Source organism: Jaculus jaculus, chromosome 9, assembly GCF_020740685.1.
Source record: "Jaculus jaculus isolate mJacJac1 chromosome 9, mJacJac1.mat.Y.cur, whole genome shotgun sequence".
Classification (NCBI taxonomy): domain Eukaryota; kingdom Metazoa; phylum Chordata; class Mammalia; order Rodentia; family Dipodidae; genus Jaculus; species Jaculus jaculus.
The window spans coordinates 66,232,294-66,249,873 of NC_059110.1; positions in this window are offsets into that span (position 1 = coordinate 66,232,294).

Below are 17,580 nucleotides of genomic sequence, written 5' to 3' on the forward strand. Positions count from 1 at the left end.
ACTATGTTTTTTCTGGTTAACCAGACATCAAAAAGTGAATTATTTCAAGAGCCAGACAGAAGTTAGTCTTTAATATTTTATCTTCTTTCTTTCCACTGTTTTTTTGTTTGTTTGTTTGTTTTCCTTTGAGACAATCTCTCTTACTGCATTGAGGTGACAGATTTGGCTGCACTACCTTGCAAGTATTCATAGGACTCCTCTTGTCTACAGCCCCAGCACTCCTGGATTTTACATGAGAGTTGGGTATCTGAATCAGGGACTTCATGCTTGTGCAGCAAATACTTTACATGCTGAAAGATCTCCTCAGCCCTGAACTTTGATTCTTTTAAAAACTTTTTGAGGAAAATATATATATATATGTTTTGATCAGAAGAATCACCTCCCAATATCTTCTTTTGTTTCTTCTCTCCCATTCCCCATCTATTGAACTTTCTCTTCTTTCTGACTAGTCCCTTTTCTACTTTGATAAAAAAAAAAGCAAACTTTTAGACAATATACAAAATGAATTTTGATCATAACCTCCTCCATTTAAATTATATTGTTCCCCTGGCCTGCTTTCTAAAAGAGCTGGTTTTGTTAAAAGATACACTTACCTGACAAACCCCTAGCCAAACTAATCAAAAGAATGAGAAAATTCAAATTGATAAAATTAGAGCTGAAATGGGGAAAGTTATAACAGTGGAATCCAGGTCATTAGAACATATTTACAAGATGCATACTCCTAAAAACTGAAAAATCTAGAAATTTGTAAGTTCTTAGACACATATGACCTACCAAACTCAAATAACAAAGATATAAACAACTTAAATAGATAGCAAGGAGTGAGAATGGAGTAGTAATAAAAAGCCTCCCACAAAAATCTCCAGGATTGAATGGATTCACTGATAAGTTCTTCCACATTTAAGGAAGAACTAAGACCAGTGCTCTTAAAGTGTCCCCCCCCCCCACAGAAAAAAAGAAACAAAGAAAGAAAAGGAAGGTTATCTAACTCATTTCACAAAGCCAGCCTTACCTTGACGACAAAACCAGATGAGAACAAAACAAAAGGCTATTCATGGATTAATTCTTCCATTTATCAGAACTCAAAGCCAGGCTATTCCTACAACAGCCACTAGAAAAAGTATTGAATTAAACAAATGTATGAAGGCTTGGAACTTCACACCAATGAGAGAGGTTTGTAGAACATCAGAAAAAAAAAAAAAACAAAACAAGAATAAAATATGAAGAATGCTCTTCCTATGCTTTGATCATTGGCCACTCTCCCTCCATCATTTATCCATACTTCCATTGATTTGTCCATCCATGCACATTTTTGTCTGGTTACATATCACTTTAATATATCATAAATTCAGCTCATTACTTTGCCTTGTTTCATCTTTACTCAGCATTTATTTTATTTTATTTTATTTTATTTTATTTTATTTATTTATTTTTATTAGTTTTCTATTCTGAAAATACAAGGCAGTCTGGTACCATTATTAGGCTCATCCATGACCTACCCCCTCCCCATTTGCCCCTCCTTGTTGAGGTATATGGGTCATGCATTGTGAAGTTAGCCCACAGTTATTGGTACAATAAATGTCTCCGCATATCCTGACCCAACATGTGGCTCTGATATTCTTCCCGGCCCCTCTTCTGCAAAATTTCCCTGAGCCATGTTGGGTTCATTTTTGGTCTGCTTCAGTGATGAGGTGTTGGGGGCCTCTGAAGCTCTGGTTCTCCTATTTGGTAGGAGTTGAGTTTTCTCTGTGTTGGTATCCTTCCCTCTTGTGCTGGTATCCAGTTCATCGGAAAACAGCACGCTTGCTTGTTTCACTAATTTTCCTATTTTCAGCCTGAGCCCTTTAGAGGTATGATGGAGTAGCTCTCTCCTTAGGATCTGCATGTATCTGAAAAAGAGAAGCAGATTCTCCAATGGAGAGTAAGTTAGCTCCAGGACAAATGAAATAACCCTTACTTTTTCATAGAGAGAGTTTAATAGTTGTAGGCCCTTTTCTAGCCCATGAATGATGGTAGCTTGATATGGGAGAGAGGGCTTATGTTTGGACATTATTCTGACTTGTTTCCCAGCTCCAGCTATGGGTCCCATACCACTAAGGGGATCAGTTAGCCAAATCAAGAGCAGTTGGTTCCCCACCATGGCTGTGTGCCACTATTGCACTTGTGTGGGCATCACAACTGGTTATTTGTTGCTAAGTAGGTTAGACCATGAGTTGCTGGGACAGATATTGGTCATTTTCCACAGTTGCCCGTGTAGAACCTTCTGGCACTAGATACGCTGACTGTCTGGAGACTGACTCTCTCCTGGCTTCCAGCCATGCCATTCCATTTTACGTGTCAGCTGCATATGGTATCTTCAGCAATAGGGTCTTAACACTAACCTTTGGTGGGTCATCAAGTACTCTTACAGAAATCTGTCATTCTTTCAGGAAACCTTGTAGGTTTCTCTGATCAAAAGCTCATTATGGATGATAGCCCCATGCTGGTACTGGGAGTCACAGGTCAGTGCCCACTAAGAAATGAGGAAAAATATAACTAATATACAAGAGTTAGAGAGGAATGAGAGAGAGAGATAGAGAGAGAGAAGGAGGGAGAGGGAGAGGAATGGAGGGAAGATGTAGAAGGTTTAGTTTAGACTTGATCCTACCCTCTCCAGTGTCTTGTGGTTCAGGTGTTTCCTGTAATGGGCTGGTGAAAGTTCTACCATTTGGTCTGCCTTTTAGGAAGTAGAATTTTATGGTACCATTGACTTTTGTGTCTAGATTAGTGTTTCCCACCCCTTTGATGCCGTTCCCTCCCTCCCCATCCATCCTAGTGTCTAGTCCATGATATGCTTGCTGGGTGTGTAAGGTATCTTCGGTAGATTAAGGTTAGGTGCTGTAGATGAGTGAGACTATGTGGCGAATTTTTTTTTTTTTTTCTGTGATTGGGTAAGTTCACTGAGAATGATCTGTTCCAGGTTCAACCATTTTTTCCTCAAATTTATTTGTGTCATATTTTTTTTTTACTGCTGTGTAGAATCCCACTGTGTAGATATGCCACATCTTAGTTATCCATTCTTCTAGTGATGGACATCTGGATTGATTCCAACTCTTAGCTATTACAAATTGAGCCGCTACAAACATGGTTGAGCAAATCTCAACCTGGCCTGTGGTTTGAAGATTTTATGGTAGATGCCCAGTAAGGGAATAACTGGGTCTGTTGGTATCTCCATAGTCAGCTTTTTCAGGAGTCTCCATATTGCTTTCCAAAGTGGTTGTACCATCCTACATTCCCAGCAACAGTGGATGAGTGTTCCTACTCTCCCACATCCTTGCCAGTATTTATTTTCATTTGATATTTTGTGATTTTGCTATCCTTATTGGGGTAAGGTGGAATCTCATAGTTGTTTTAATTTGCATTTCTCTGATGATTAGGGATGATGAACATTTTCTTAAGTGTGTGTTTGCCATTTGTGTTTCTTCCTCTGTGAACTGCCTATTCAGCTCTTTGCCCCATTTTGTGAGTGGGGTGTTTGACTTCTTACTGTTTAGATTTTTGAGTTTTTGTAGATTCTAGAGATTAGGCCTCTATCAGTTGAATAACCCACAAATATTTTATCCCAGTCTGTGGGTAATCTATTGGCTTTGCTTATTGTATGCTTGTCTGTAAAGAAACTCTTCATCTTCATGTGATCCTATTGGTTGAGTGACTGTTTAAGATTGTGAGCTACTGGGCTTTTGTTCAGGAAGTCTTTTTCCATTCCTATATCATGGAAAGTACTTCCTAAATTCACCCTCAGAGTTTCAATGGTGAGGGTTTCATTCTACTACATTAATTTCTCCTGGATCTTCATTGGCTAAATCATCATTGTAAAGCTCTAGGTAATATCTCTCAGTGTCTGAATCCCACAATTGTCAAAGCAAGAAAAAATACCAGGTAAAAAAATTGAAATCACTCTAGAAATGGTATTCCTAAGGAAATGGGGAAGTGACAGCTATATGAATTGCCTTTGGTGTGCAAGATAGTCTGACAAGCATCCTACTTTAACCAAATAAAACACGAACAAATTTTCTTTGTCAATGATATTTCCAACACTTGACCAATATAAATTGAATGCTTAATTGTAGGAAGCATAATTTTAGATTTTCAAAATAGATACATGAAGTCGAAGGAAATAGAGATTATGTTCAGTAAAATAAGTTAGACCCAGAAAGACAACTATCCTGTTTTTGCTTGCATGAATACTATATATATGCATACATATAAGTAGAAGGGAAATCAATGTACACAAACACATGCAAACACACATGAAGGAATTATGTAGGGATGTGGGGGGTAGTAGGAGATTTAAAGAGAGGGAAGAAGAGAACAAGAGAAGATGCTGTAGCAATTGTGGGAATGGGGAAAAGAATTGCATCTTACCTAGATTTAATTTAAGAATATAGGTTTAAATCTCTCTCTGTGGCTATGTATATACAAACATTTACACATACATTTGTATATATAACATATGACAGTAAAAAGGGAAGAGGAAAGGAAATAGTGGGAGGGACAAGGAGAAACAAGCCAGCAATGATTAGCATGCACCCTATGCATGTTATCAATGCCATAAATAAATCTATTTTTTTCTTAAAATACACAATAATGTAAAGGAGATCAGAAGAAATAATGATCTGTATACAGAGTGGGTTAAAGAAAAATAAAAGGCATTTATTACTTTAACAAGTTAAAGATATATACATGGAAAAAAACTGGTTAGAGAAGCCTTCTGATATGAAGTTTACATCCTAGGTAATGGTGCCGGTTATAAGTAAAAGAAATAGCTGAAATATGAACCATGACTATTTAATAAAATGTAAAGGGGATAGAACATTACTGGAATTGGTGTTAGACTGGGTTTTTATTTATTATTTATTTATTTCTTTTATTATTTTATTTATTATTTACTTATTTATTTGAAAGGGTGGGAGGGGAGGCAGATATATAGAGAGAATAGGCACAGAAGGGCCTCTAGCCACTGCAAATGAATTCTAGATGCATGTGCTACCTTGTACATCTGGCTTACATGGGTCCTGGGGAATTGAACCTGGGTCCTTTGGCATTGCAGGCAAGTGCCCTAACCACTAAACCATTTCTCCAACCCAAGTCTGAGTTTTTAATAGACAGGTTTCAGTAAGTAATGAATTATTAGTAAAGAACATGTTGACAAAGATTTCAAGAAGTATGGATTTAGGCCTTTGACATGTAGGGCTTGAGCATTCTGGTGTGAAATGGCCTGACTTGTTTAAAAACCCACCTGCTGTGGGAGCAGAATGCAAGAGGTGAGTGCAAGGAGAAGCCAGCCATGTTTCATCTTCCCCAACTGCCTGGAGTGCAAATCATTGGGGTTTTGAATCTCAAAATGCTGACTTTTCCTTTTCTCAGAAAAAGAAGTGGAGCCACTGAAGAGTTCTGACGAATGCAATGACATAATTTAGCTGAAGTTTTAAGAGTATGCATCTGGCTGTTGGATAAATAATAGATCACAAGGCTCAAGGCACAATTGGGGAGGGAAGCTACTTACCCAACCCATGTGAGAGACCACTGCATCCAAGGAGATGATGAGACATAGTATGATGTAGACAACACGTTATCCCCTAGAATCTGATGCAGCTTTTTTCTAAGACTGAGAATGCAGCTAAATCTCACATTGCGTGTGTCAACAAAGAGAATTAAAATTGCCATGAGTCATAATGCAGACCAGAGCAGAAATGAATTAAAGATTGGAATTCAGATTTGGATTTGATCATCTATTATGAATCCATGTGAAGATGTTTAAGTTGGTAGTTTTTATTTTTATTTTTCCCCAAAGATCTGTCATAAAGACACTGGGTTATAGGTTTGAGAGAAGGTAGTGTGAGTAGAGTGAGAAAAGCGAGGAACATACACTCACCTTCCCCATCTTAGGTATCAGAAGTGACTAAAAACCACCCCAGAAATCTTCATAGATAACAGGAAGCCAATAATTTACTCGCTATTCTTACATATAAATGTTGAAGCATAGGTTCCCCAGAGTAATACAAAGCAACTTACAGAGACAATTAGGATGTAAAATCTGGTTCATGCCCCACAATTTCATTCTGTTCCAACACTTGTTAGTGAATTCATGCTATTCTATTAAGAATTCCCTTGTTCCCAAATTTTCACTTTTATGAATCAGTGATATTTCAAATCGCCTTTTAAATTCAATGACAATATTGCTGTTTTAATTTATTTTGAGTATAATGTTTAAACAGAAACCCAGACTAACAAAAACTAAAGCTAAAAGACAACAGAATTGAAAAAGAAAAAAAAAAGGAAAACAGAAATCAAAGACATAAGGCACAACTCCTGTTACCATTGTTTCCTTTAAACCAGGAAAAAAGGATTAGCAATAAATCAGAAACAATTTACTTACCAGTAAGTAAGTAAATTAAGTAAAGTACTTACCAATGGAGACTATTTCTTTGTAAGAAAGATGGCTAGAAATTGGACCCTGGTTCTCATGAATACAAATTATTCCTAGTGCTTATTCCCTCCTTTTCCTTAACTTCCTGTATTTCTGAAGCTCATAAAAAATTTCATCACAGGGAACTTCACCTGGAGGTTTTGCTGAGCTGTTTTCTACTAAGGGACAGGTGGGAAAAAATAACTTGGTCAAAAAGAAACTCTCTCTCACACATACTGTTACTGTCATCCTTCCTGACTGCCTTCTTCTCATCCATTCAACTTATTTTTACTTTCAAGTCAGAGTCATTAAACCTGTTGGCAGACAAGGTGGCTGTTGAGAAGAGAATGTGTGTCCTGGAGGTAAGAGGGATGGAGTTCTGTCCCTATGGCCTTCCAGAAACACATTATTATCTTTCACCAAGTCATTAAAATCCCTCCCACTCTTCCATACTCATGACTATCTCTTTTCATTCACTCAATTTAATTCCATTGCGGGAAGAAAACTGTATTGCTTATATATTTATTTTTAGATGTTATGGATTGAAATGAAGACTTTATTCATGGTATATAAGCATGCTACCACTGAACTACACTGGCCCACTACCTCCCAAACTGTTTGTCATATACAACAGAAGAAATTAAGGGATCATGATTGATGGCAGCTTGATTTTGGAGAGTGGCTTATGTTTGGATATGGTTCTGACTTGTTTCCCAGCTCCAGCTATGTGTCCCGTACCACTGAGGGGATCAGTTAGCCAAATCAAGAGCAGTTGATTCCCCACCATGGCTGTGTGCCACTATTGCACTTGTGTGGGCATCACAACTGCTTATTTGTTGCTAAGTAGGTTAGACCATGAGTTGCTGGGACAGATATTGGTCATTTCCCCAAGTCGCCCATTTAGCACCTTCTGGCACTAGATATGCTGACTGTCTGGGGACTGACTCTCTCCTGGCTTCCAGCCATGCTTTTCCTTTTTACGTGTCAGCTGCAGTATGGAGTCTTCAGTAATAGGGTCTTACCACTGACCTTTGGTGAGTCATCAAGTACTCTTGACAGAAGTCTGTCATTCTTATAGGAAACCTTGTAGGTTTCTCTGATCAAAAGCTCATTGTGGATGATAGCCCCATGCTGGTAGTGGGGGTTACAGGACAGTGTCCACTAAGAAAATGAGGAAAAAAATAACTAATATACAAGAGCTAGAGAGGAGAGAGAGAGGGGAGAGGGGGAGAGGGAGGGAGGGAAGATGTAGGAGATTTAGGTTAGACTTGATCCTACCCTCTCCAGTGTCTTGTGGTTCAGGTGTTTCCTGTAAGGGTCTACTGAAGGTTTAGCCATTTAGTCTGTCTTTTAGGAAGTAGAATTTTATGGTACAATTGCCATTTGGGTCCAGGTTAGTGTTTTCCACCCCTTCGATGCCCTCCCCTCCCTCCCCATCCATCCTAGTGTCTAATCCATGAGATGCTTGCTGGGTATGTAAGGTATCTTGGGTAGATTAAGGTTAGGTGTTGTAGATGAGTGAGACTATGTGTCGATTTTTTTTTCTGTGATTGGGTAAGTTCACTGAGAATGGTCTGTTCCAGGTTTAACCATTTTTCCTCAAATTTCTTTTTGTCATTTTTTCTTAATGCTGTATAGAATCCCATTGTGTAGATATACCACATCTTTGTTATCCATTCTTCTAGTGATGGACATCTGGGTTGATTCCAGCTTTTAGCTATTACGAATTAAGCTGCTACAAACATGGTTGAGTAAATCTCTCTGACCTGTGGTTTGAAGGTTTTAGGGTAGATTCCCAGTAAGGGTATAACTGGGTCTGTTGGTATCTCCATAGTCAGCTTTTTCAGGAGTCTCCATATTGCTTTCCAAAGTGGTTGTACCATCCTACATTCCATCATGGGGTACAAGAGGGCCTACACCTATTAAACTCTCTATCAAAAAAGTAAGTGTTTTCTCAATTTTCCGGGTGCTAACTTACTCTCCATTGGAGAATCTGCTTCTCTTTTTCAGATAGATGCAGATCCTAAGGAGACAGCTGACCCATCATTCCTCAAAATGGGCCCGACTAAAACTAGGGAAAATTGGTAAAACAAGCAAGGGTGCTGTTTTCCTGATGAACTGGATACCAGCACAAAGGGGAAGGAGACCAACACAGAGAACAATCAACTCCTACCAATCAGAGAGCCAGTGCCTCAGAGGCCCCCAACACCTCAGCACTGAAGCAGACCAAAAATGAACCCAACATGGCTCAGGGAAATTTTGCGGAAGAGGGGGCAGAAAGAATGTCAGAGACACATGTTGGGTCATGATATGCAGAGACATTTATTGTACCAATAACTGTGGGCTAACTCCACAATGCACAACCCATTTACATCAACCAGGAGGGGCCATTGGGAGGGGGTAGGTCATGGATGAGCCTAAACAATGGTACCAAACTGCCTGTATATGCTGAAAATAAATCTAATAAATTAAATTTTAAAAAGCCTGATTGTCATTTAAATAGATCATTGTACTATTAATGGTAGTGTTTTCTACTTTTTCTATACATGTTACAATTATTTATTATCAATAAATAAGCAAAGTTTCCCCCCCAAAAAAGAAATTAAGGAATCTCTAAATTCTATCTAGAAATAAGCTTATATTACAGTAAACATGCACTGTGCCAAGTGTCATTAGAGAGATGAACATGTAGAGTTTTGGGAAGAGTAAAAGAACACAGTTCATGTTGGTGTGAGGGTAAGGGAAACATAAAATCAGATAAAGTTACAGAGAGACTGTTATGGTTGAGGCAGGATTTGTGAGATACATGTTTAGGCAGAAAAATCATGTCAATATGAAGAGAAAGTATGAGAAGAGGAGGGAGATACATGAACTTACACTTGGAGAAAAGGATGGTGGCAATTGTGAAATAGTGAATGGGAAAGAGACTGGTTTGACTGTGAAGGCATGCTCAGGTCATGAAAAGAATTTGATTCTCATCCTTGTGGATGTGTAAGAAATAGAGCAATGAATCCAGATCATTTTACGCAATTCATTTTGGTAGTAAGGAACATTGGATTTGGGAGAGTAAGAGATAAACTGGTGGCCCAAAGGAAAGCTAGACTACCTTCGACACATTCTTTCAGGACGTGATAAGGTTCTAAACTAAATGTTATGGATAGAAAGGAGGATAAAGATTCAGAGGTATGATTTTACTAACTCAAAGTTCCAAACAGACCCACTAATACTGTACCTCTGGCACAACCTCCATTCAATGAAAATAGCAGCACTAATTTTGGTACAGCATAGCACCCTAGTAAAATGTAAAATATGGGTAATCACCTCAGGCTGCATTCTAGAGTCACCGTGACAGGTAGTAAAAGCCATCTTCAGCCAGCCGTTCAGTCAGACTCCATAGAAATTCTTAACAGCGACAATAAAAATGATACAGCCCTCTAGAAAGTTAGAAATGTATTTGAACACAAAGATTTTATTAGTGCCACAAACTTTTCATTGGGATTCCTGCACTTGGTTTGTCAGAATAGGATGTGACATGTCAATAAGCAGTGCCATTAAGACAGAAGTTCATCCAGGAGTCTGCGTTTCACCCTCAGGTTTTTCACCTGGGAACTTCGTTCCTGCCCACAATAAGTGGCTTTTGTCTTGAAATCTGTTTTTGACTTCCCTGTCTTCCACTCCAATATTATAGATGGGAATGCCAGATACATAATTTAAAGCAGGAATAATTTCCAATGCTATATTTTATCTATAAACATGAGATGCCATGGTCAGGATCACCCACAGCCAGGGTGGCACTAAGGTCATTTAAGAACAGGAACAGCCATCCTGCCTTAGAATCTCATGCCTGTTGCTTCATCATAATGTCTTCTCTGGGAATTTCTCCTCAAGACTTACATCCTTCAGACTCCAATTCCTGTGGCATGTATGATTTAAGAATTCAGTTCCTGATAACCACTGATTCCATTTTTAATTTCTGTTTCTTTACCAAACAGTACCCTGCAGATCTTTCTGAATTTAACAAAGTTCCTATGGGTCAGTTTTGCTTTTCCTAGGACTTTTTTCTCCCTTACTTTTCTGTTTTATTTGATTTTTTTTTTTTTTTTTTTTTTTTTTTTTTTTTTGTGGGGGACCTGATTTTTTTTAAATTCTCTACCCGAGAGCACTTTAATTGCATATTGTTTATTATTTTAAGTTAAAGTGCCAGAGAAAGATCTTCCATATTCTGATAATTCTGCATTTTAGTCCCTATAGGGCAGTCATCCTCCACTTCCATTGCTTTCCAAAGTTTATATATCACACCAGTCATCCACTCTCCTCCTTTACTGTAGTTTATTTTTTAAATAGCCGAGGCTTGAGTCCCAACAAAAAATAAAACAAGATAAATTCAACATTTCATTTTTTCTCCAAACTGAAAAGGAGTCATTAATTTACTCAGAAATAAATTTGAGTTCCTATATGATTTAGACAAAATAGTTAACTGACCAAAATAGATGTGTGGTTTATTTGTTAGTGAGTGAAGTAAGAATTATACAATCATAAAGTAAGCAAATATCTAATTACAAATTGAAAAAAATAAAATAAAATGCAGTCAAAATATATAGCAGGATAATTTATTTAGTGGGCATATGGGATTAAGGACAGAAGTGAGATTAAGAAGATGTGTGAGAAGGTAAAAGTCAAGCAGAGACCAAAGGCATGCCCTAAGTACATGGAAAATTGGATGGCACATAGATGTTAGGAAACAGAGTATGAAAATATGTGAAGCTAGAACCTTGTGACAGAAAGTAGAGCAAAGTGAAGTTACAGAGATAGCCAGAAGTAGCTCATAAGGAGTGTGGCAGCAAAATGACATTTGTTTATTTGCTTTGGCCTGGGGATTGAATCTAGTGCCCTCTACATGCTATGCATGTGTCCCACAGAGTTACATCTTTAGCACCATAGTAAGAGCTTAGGCTTTTACATGAAAACTAATTTAAAGACTTCTAAGGTTTTAAGCAGGAAGATAAGTCAATTGGTCCTTCATTTCACTAATATCTTTTCTGAATTTTTGCAGAATGAATGAAAGAATGAATGTTAGGAACAGTAGTAGGGTGGCCAAACTATTCTCAAAGTTCCTTATTTTTCATTTTGAAGTAGGATTTAGTTCTAGCTCATGCTGACCTTGAATTTGATCTGTAGTCCTGGCTGGCCTTGAATGCATATTGATCCTCCTACCTCTGCCTCCCAAGTGCTGGGATTAAAGACATATACCACCATACTGGCTTCAAAGTTCTTTCAGGATATAATAAGGCTTCTTATGGGAAGTATTACTATTTAGGTCCTCAACATTGCAAAATACCAGCGACACAGTTCATACTCCTGGCTGTCTAAATGGTGCCCATTGTAGTTTTGCAGTAGGTCTGATTTTAGTTTTCCTCTTCCTTTCCTTTCTGTTCCTTCTTCTTTGCCTACCTTCCTATCTTTTCTTCAAATTCCTTATACGTATTCCTTTTATACTTGGAGCCTACATCTTACATAACCAGAAACAACACACAGTTTACAACTAATGATCCAGGCACAAAGCTACTTCTAGCAGTCTTGCTAAGCAGATAGCAGTCCTTGGCCTAAGTGTTTGTTGAATGTTACTCTAATTTTCCTAATTATATCTACAATTTGAACTTGCATTACTAATTTGTTGTTTTTAATATGATTAGAAATACATGCCTTTTTGTGTACCCAAAGCAACCTGAACAAACAATAGAAGCTACAAAAATGAAAGAAACAAAGTAATACACAAATCTACAATGTGAGATTTATCAGACAAAATTCAAATCGTTAATAATAATGAAAAATTCATAAGTATTTGTAAGGATAAGGAAATTATAAATTAAAGGTTTAAGAATTACGTACTACCATCCAGTGTATGCAAGTGAGGGAATCCAAAGATCCAACAGTGACTTGGCAGAAATCACTCCTTCAAAAATACCAAAATGTTGCCAGGGCCAGGCGTGGTGGTGCACGCCTTTAATCCCAGCACTTAGGAGGCAGAGGTAGGAGGATCACCGTGAGTTCGAGGCCACCCTGAGACTCCATAGTGAATTCCAGGTCAGCCTGAGCCAGAGTGAGAACCAACTTCAAAAAACAAAACAAACAAACAAACAAAATGTTGCCAGGTGTGGTGGCACACACCTTTAATCCCAGCACTTGGGAGGCAGAGGTAGGAGGCTCATCATGAGTTCGAGGCCACCCTGAGACTACATAGTGAATCCCAGGTCAGTCTGAGCTGGAGTGAAACCCTACCTCGAATAAAAGAGAGAGAGGGAGTGAGAGAGAAGAAAAGAAAAGAAAAGAAATGAAATGAAAAGAAAAGACCAAAATGTGGGACAAATATAGGTGTCCTTACTTCTAGGCAGAGTTGTAAATTAGTATAATAATTCATCTTTCCTTTGCTTCCTTCCATTTGTTTCCTTGTAAATCTCTAAATTTTCAACAGATTATCTTTTAACCAATGTGGCTTTCATTACAAAAATCTACTGAATAAGTAATACAGTGTCCCACTAGTTGGCTAAGGTTATAGACTAATGGATTTTTTCCATCATCAGTTACACTGGAACAATCATTTTCCTACCCCTAGCCCATAACTGCATTTGTACAGCCATATATGACAATACAGAAGGTTTGTTTAGATGATTAAGACTGGAGTAGAAAATTCTATTGCTATCTAAAGCACACACATTCTTAGTTTCTTCCTCATTCTTCTTACTGCACAAGATGATGGAGATATTATTCTTACAGTCAATGGGATTTCAATCACACCAACTTAAGACTTTTATTAAGAACTTAATGGACTGTTTCTGTCTCATTCTGGAAACTCAGCTCATTTCCTGTAAGATAATTTAACATACTTTGTTTATATTTAATATGAATGGACTTCATTCTAACAATAAAACTTTGCCCTTTAACCACCATTACCCAACCTATAACCTGTCATCATAATTATAGAAATGTATCAAGGCAAATATTTTCTTTATATTAGGATATCTCACAAGTTTTCTTTGTATCAGCAGTATGTCAGAAGTATAAACCCCCATGGTGCATGCACGCATAATTCTAAGTTCAACCCAGAGTACCCCGTGCTTAGAAAGAGACCTCAGATGCCAAGTGCATAGGCTATAACTATACACAAGGGAAAACTGGCTATATTGCCCATGATTGTCCCCAATAATAGACTGCCTCCAGTGTATTTGTATTTTTAATTGTATTTGTAATTGCCAAATGTCCATCAGCTGAGAATTTAACACTCAAAACACCTAAGTTTATGGGGGAATCAAACCACCACATTCTGCCCCTAGCCCTCATTAACTGATAAACATCCATGATGTGAAATGCAATGTATTTAGTCCAACTTTTAAAGTCCCCATAATTTTTATCAATCCAAATGATGTTCAAACATTCCCATAATACAAGATCTTTAAACTTAGTTATAATACCAACCACCCCCCCAACCAAATCCCCTCAAAACCCATAATGGCACAGGAAAAAAAAAAATTCACACTGCAAAAGATGGCATTGGCATAGTAAAGAAATATTCAACCAACACATGATTTAAACAAGGCAAATATCAGACTCTATAGCTTCAAGTCCAACAACTCTAGCCAGTAGCAAGTCTCCAATTGTGAAAATTCTAACAAGCAACAAGTCTCTGGAGTTCCAATTCTGCCCATCCACCTAGGTTACTCACATTCCTGGAAATGTCCAGCTGAGGCCGGTAGCTTTCCTTAGCAGCTATCTCATGGTCTCTGCATCTCCATTTTGTCTCCACTACAACCCATGGTCTCTCCTCATGGCTCCATTGGATCTCCATGCAGGCAATCCAGCAAACCTGCTTCATACTGCCCACTACTGTTTCCAAAACACAAAACCATCTTGCAAATTAAATGATCCTCTCTTTCTTGCATTTTTTGCACTCCAAAATACCATATAGGGTGTTAATTTGTTAATCTAGGAGGAAATAAAGAAGACTTTGATGATCAGGATACTGCTTCAGCATTCAAACCTCTTAAAACAAGTCTACATTACTCATGTTGTACCAATGCAGGTTATCTGGCCTAATCTCATACAATTGCAGCTGAAAGAGCAAAAATTTTGACCCAAATATTTCTTTTCTTTTTTTTTTTTTTTTCTGTGCCATATCGCTGTGCTCACATCAGTCTGTTTCTATGCAAAGCAACCCTGCGCAAGTTCTCAGGACACTGGCATAATAGCAAGCCTCTCATGCAAACTGCTTCCAGCCCAGTCCAGGCAAAGCTCTTTCTCACCCTCACAAGCCAAATCTCACAGCCCATAGTTCTTACTACACTCAGGTCTTTCAACTCTGACCAGAATAGTCCATCAAGCTGTATTTACAGCACTAAAAGGCATGTTTTCAGACAAGGTTTAAAATCCTTCCACATTCCTCTTGAAAATCAGCTCCAAAAGGCCAAGCCACAAAGTCAGGCACCTAGCAGCAAATGACATTCCTCAATGCCAACTTTACTGTTATAGTCAGATTCACGTTGCTGGCAGAAATCATCTGACATGAACACCTTTTGGGGAAAAAAGTGTTTATTTTAGCTCATAGACTTGAGGGGAAGCTGCATGATGGCAGGGGAAAACAATGGCATGAACAGAGGGTAGACATCACCCCCTGGCTAACATAAAGTAGACAACAGCAACAGGAGATTATGCCAGACACTGGCAAGGGGAAACTGGATATAACACCTATAAGCCTGCCCCCAATAATATGATGTCTTCAGGAGGCATTAATTGCCAAATACCCATCATCTTGGAACCTAACATTCAGAATACCTAAGCTCATGGGGGACACCCAAATGAAACCATCACAGTAGGTAATTTTGGCTATTCTGTGAAGGCTAAGCTATAACTTAGAGCTCTTAAATTCTATGTCTCCTGCAGACCAGTTCTAAATACATACTCCTTCCAGGATTGGTTCAAGTTTTGATTCAAAGACATTCAGTACATTGCTCTTTAGAGTTCTTTTCCCAAAATAATATATGTAATTTCTAGCCAATCAAAATACCCATCAAAAATCGAAGACTTAATTGGGGCTAAGGACTTTAAGTGCTACAATCTTACATGAAAACAATTGAGTTGACCATAGTAGGCTATATCCCTGACAATCTGTCTCAGCTGGTGTCTGTTGCCTGCACAAAGTCCTGTTGATTAGTCGCAGTGGGGCCTTCCTGTCTGATTATCATCTTTCCTGTATTGACCTCCTGAAAATAGCTATAAAGGAGCAGAATTGTGTCTTGGTGATCATGTGGGGCATATGTGGGAGGTTTCTGAGCTGAGGATGAAGAGTTGCTTTCTTCTGTTGATAGCTACAGTACTATTGAAGGACATCATTTCATAAAACATAACTAAATTTCATTGCTGATCGCAGATTCCCTACTCCTCTGAAATGATCCTAACTGAGCCTCAAAGTGGGGATATGAGTGCAAGTGCTTCTCTTCCCATTCTTCCTTTCCTTAGCTGTTAGAGTTTAACTTCAGAGTCATCACATAAGCTCTTTTATTTTAAAACCACATATAGGAAATTAATATGATGCTGCATCCCATTCTTCTCTTGTCTCTTTAAAATCGACAGCATTGGGCTGGAGAGATGGCGTAGCGGTTAAGCGCTTGCCTGTGAAGCCTAAAGACCCTGGTTCGAGGCTCGGTTCCCCAGGACCCACTAGCCAGATGCACAAGGGGGCGCACGTGTCTGGAGTTCGTTTGCAGAGGCTGGAAGCCCTGGCGCGCCCATTCTCTCTCTCTGCCTCTATCTGTCTTTCTCTCTGTGTCTGTCGCTCTCAAATAAATAAATTAATTAATTTAAAATAGACAGCATTTAAGTTAGACTATGAAACGAAAAGATTAAAGAAGCATAATCCATGTAGGAAGTTAAAGACGCCAGATTCATTCATCCATGGCCAAGCTTAAAGGACACCACGATGGAGACAAATTTCTGAACTGTTATCCCTTGTAATGATATGTGTTTTTTTATATAAATTAATATGGCTTATTTACAATTTGTTAAAGTCTTAAAGGGATGTTTAATGTCTTCTGAAATCAGTCAGCTTCCCTCCATAAGGGGAGAATCTGTATTTAATGTGATTGCCTTTGCACTGCAATTGATTTCTGTATTTCTGAGAATGATATCTGTCTGGAGGATCTGTAAACACAGAGGCAAAGTTGATTTCATTCTTCCTTATCATAAAAGACTACTCACTGTGTAGATAAAGAGATGAGCCAGATTTGGAAATCACAGGTTTTGGGTGAAGAATAGGGGTTTACCAGCTATTTATCTCTTCCCATTTCTCTTCTTATGAGAAATGTATTTCCTGTTGTTAATTCTTTAGGTACCCTGCACTGAGGCCTAAGAAATTAACAAAATGTATAAAATTCTAATACTGCCTTCAGTTTCACATTTATAAATGCTATTGATGCCCTTTAATCAATTGATTCCCAAAGATAAATCTATTCAACATCATTGTGAAAGAGTGAAAAATTAAATAATAGAATGCATCACAAAGATGCCCATGCCTTGATATTAGGTCTCAGTTTGTTTATACTGAAATCTCAAAGATTTTTCTGCCAAGCACTTGGTTTTATTGTTTAGATATTATACTATTCATGAAGATATAAGACAATTTCAAAACTGCTTTTTAGGGGCTGGGGAGATGGCTTAGATGTTAAGGACCTTGCCTGCAAAGCCAAAGGACCTGGGTTTGGTTCCACATGACCACACAAGCCAGAAGCACTAGGTGGCACATGCATCTGGATTTCATTTGCAACAGCTAGTGGCCCTTTTTCTCAATCCCACTGTGTGCTTTTCTCTCTCCTTTCTCTTTCAAATAAAAATAAATACATAAATAAATAAATAAACATTTTTAAAATGTTTTTCAGTCATTGTATTCCCTTTGACCATGGTATTTACAAATTTAGAACAATTTATTCAGAAGGTCTCACCTAGACTGTCTGCTAATATAAATATAAATCATTTGGTTAATTCCTGCTATTCACCCACTTCCATGCTAGATTAGGCATAGTGAGGCTCATTTACCCTTTACATCAGTTTTGAGCTTTTCTAATATTACTTCTACCCTAAACATG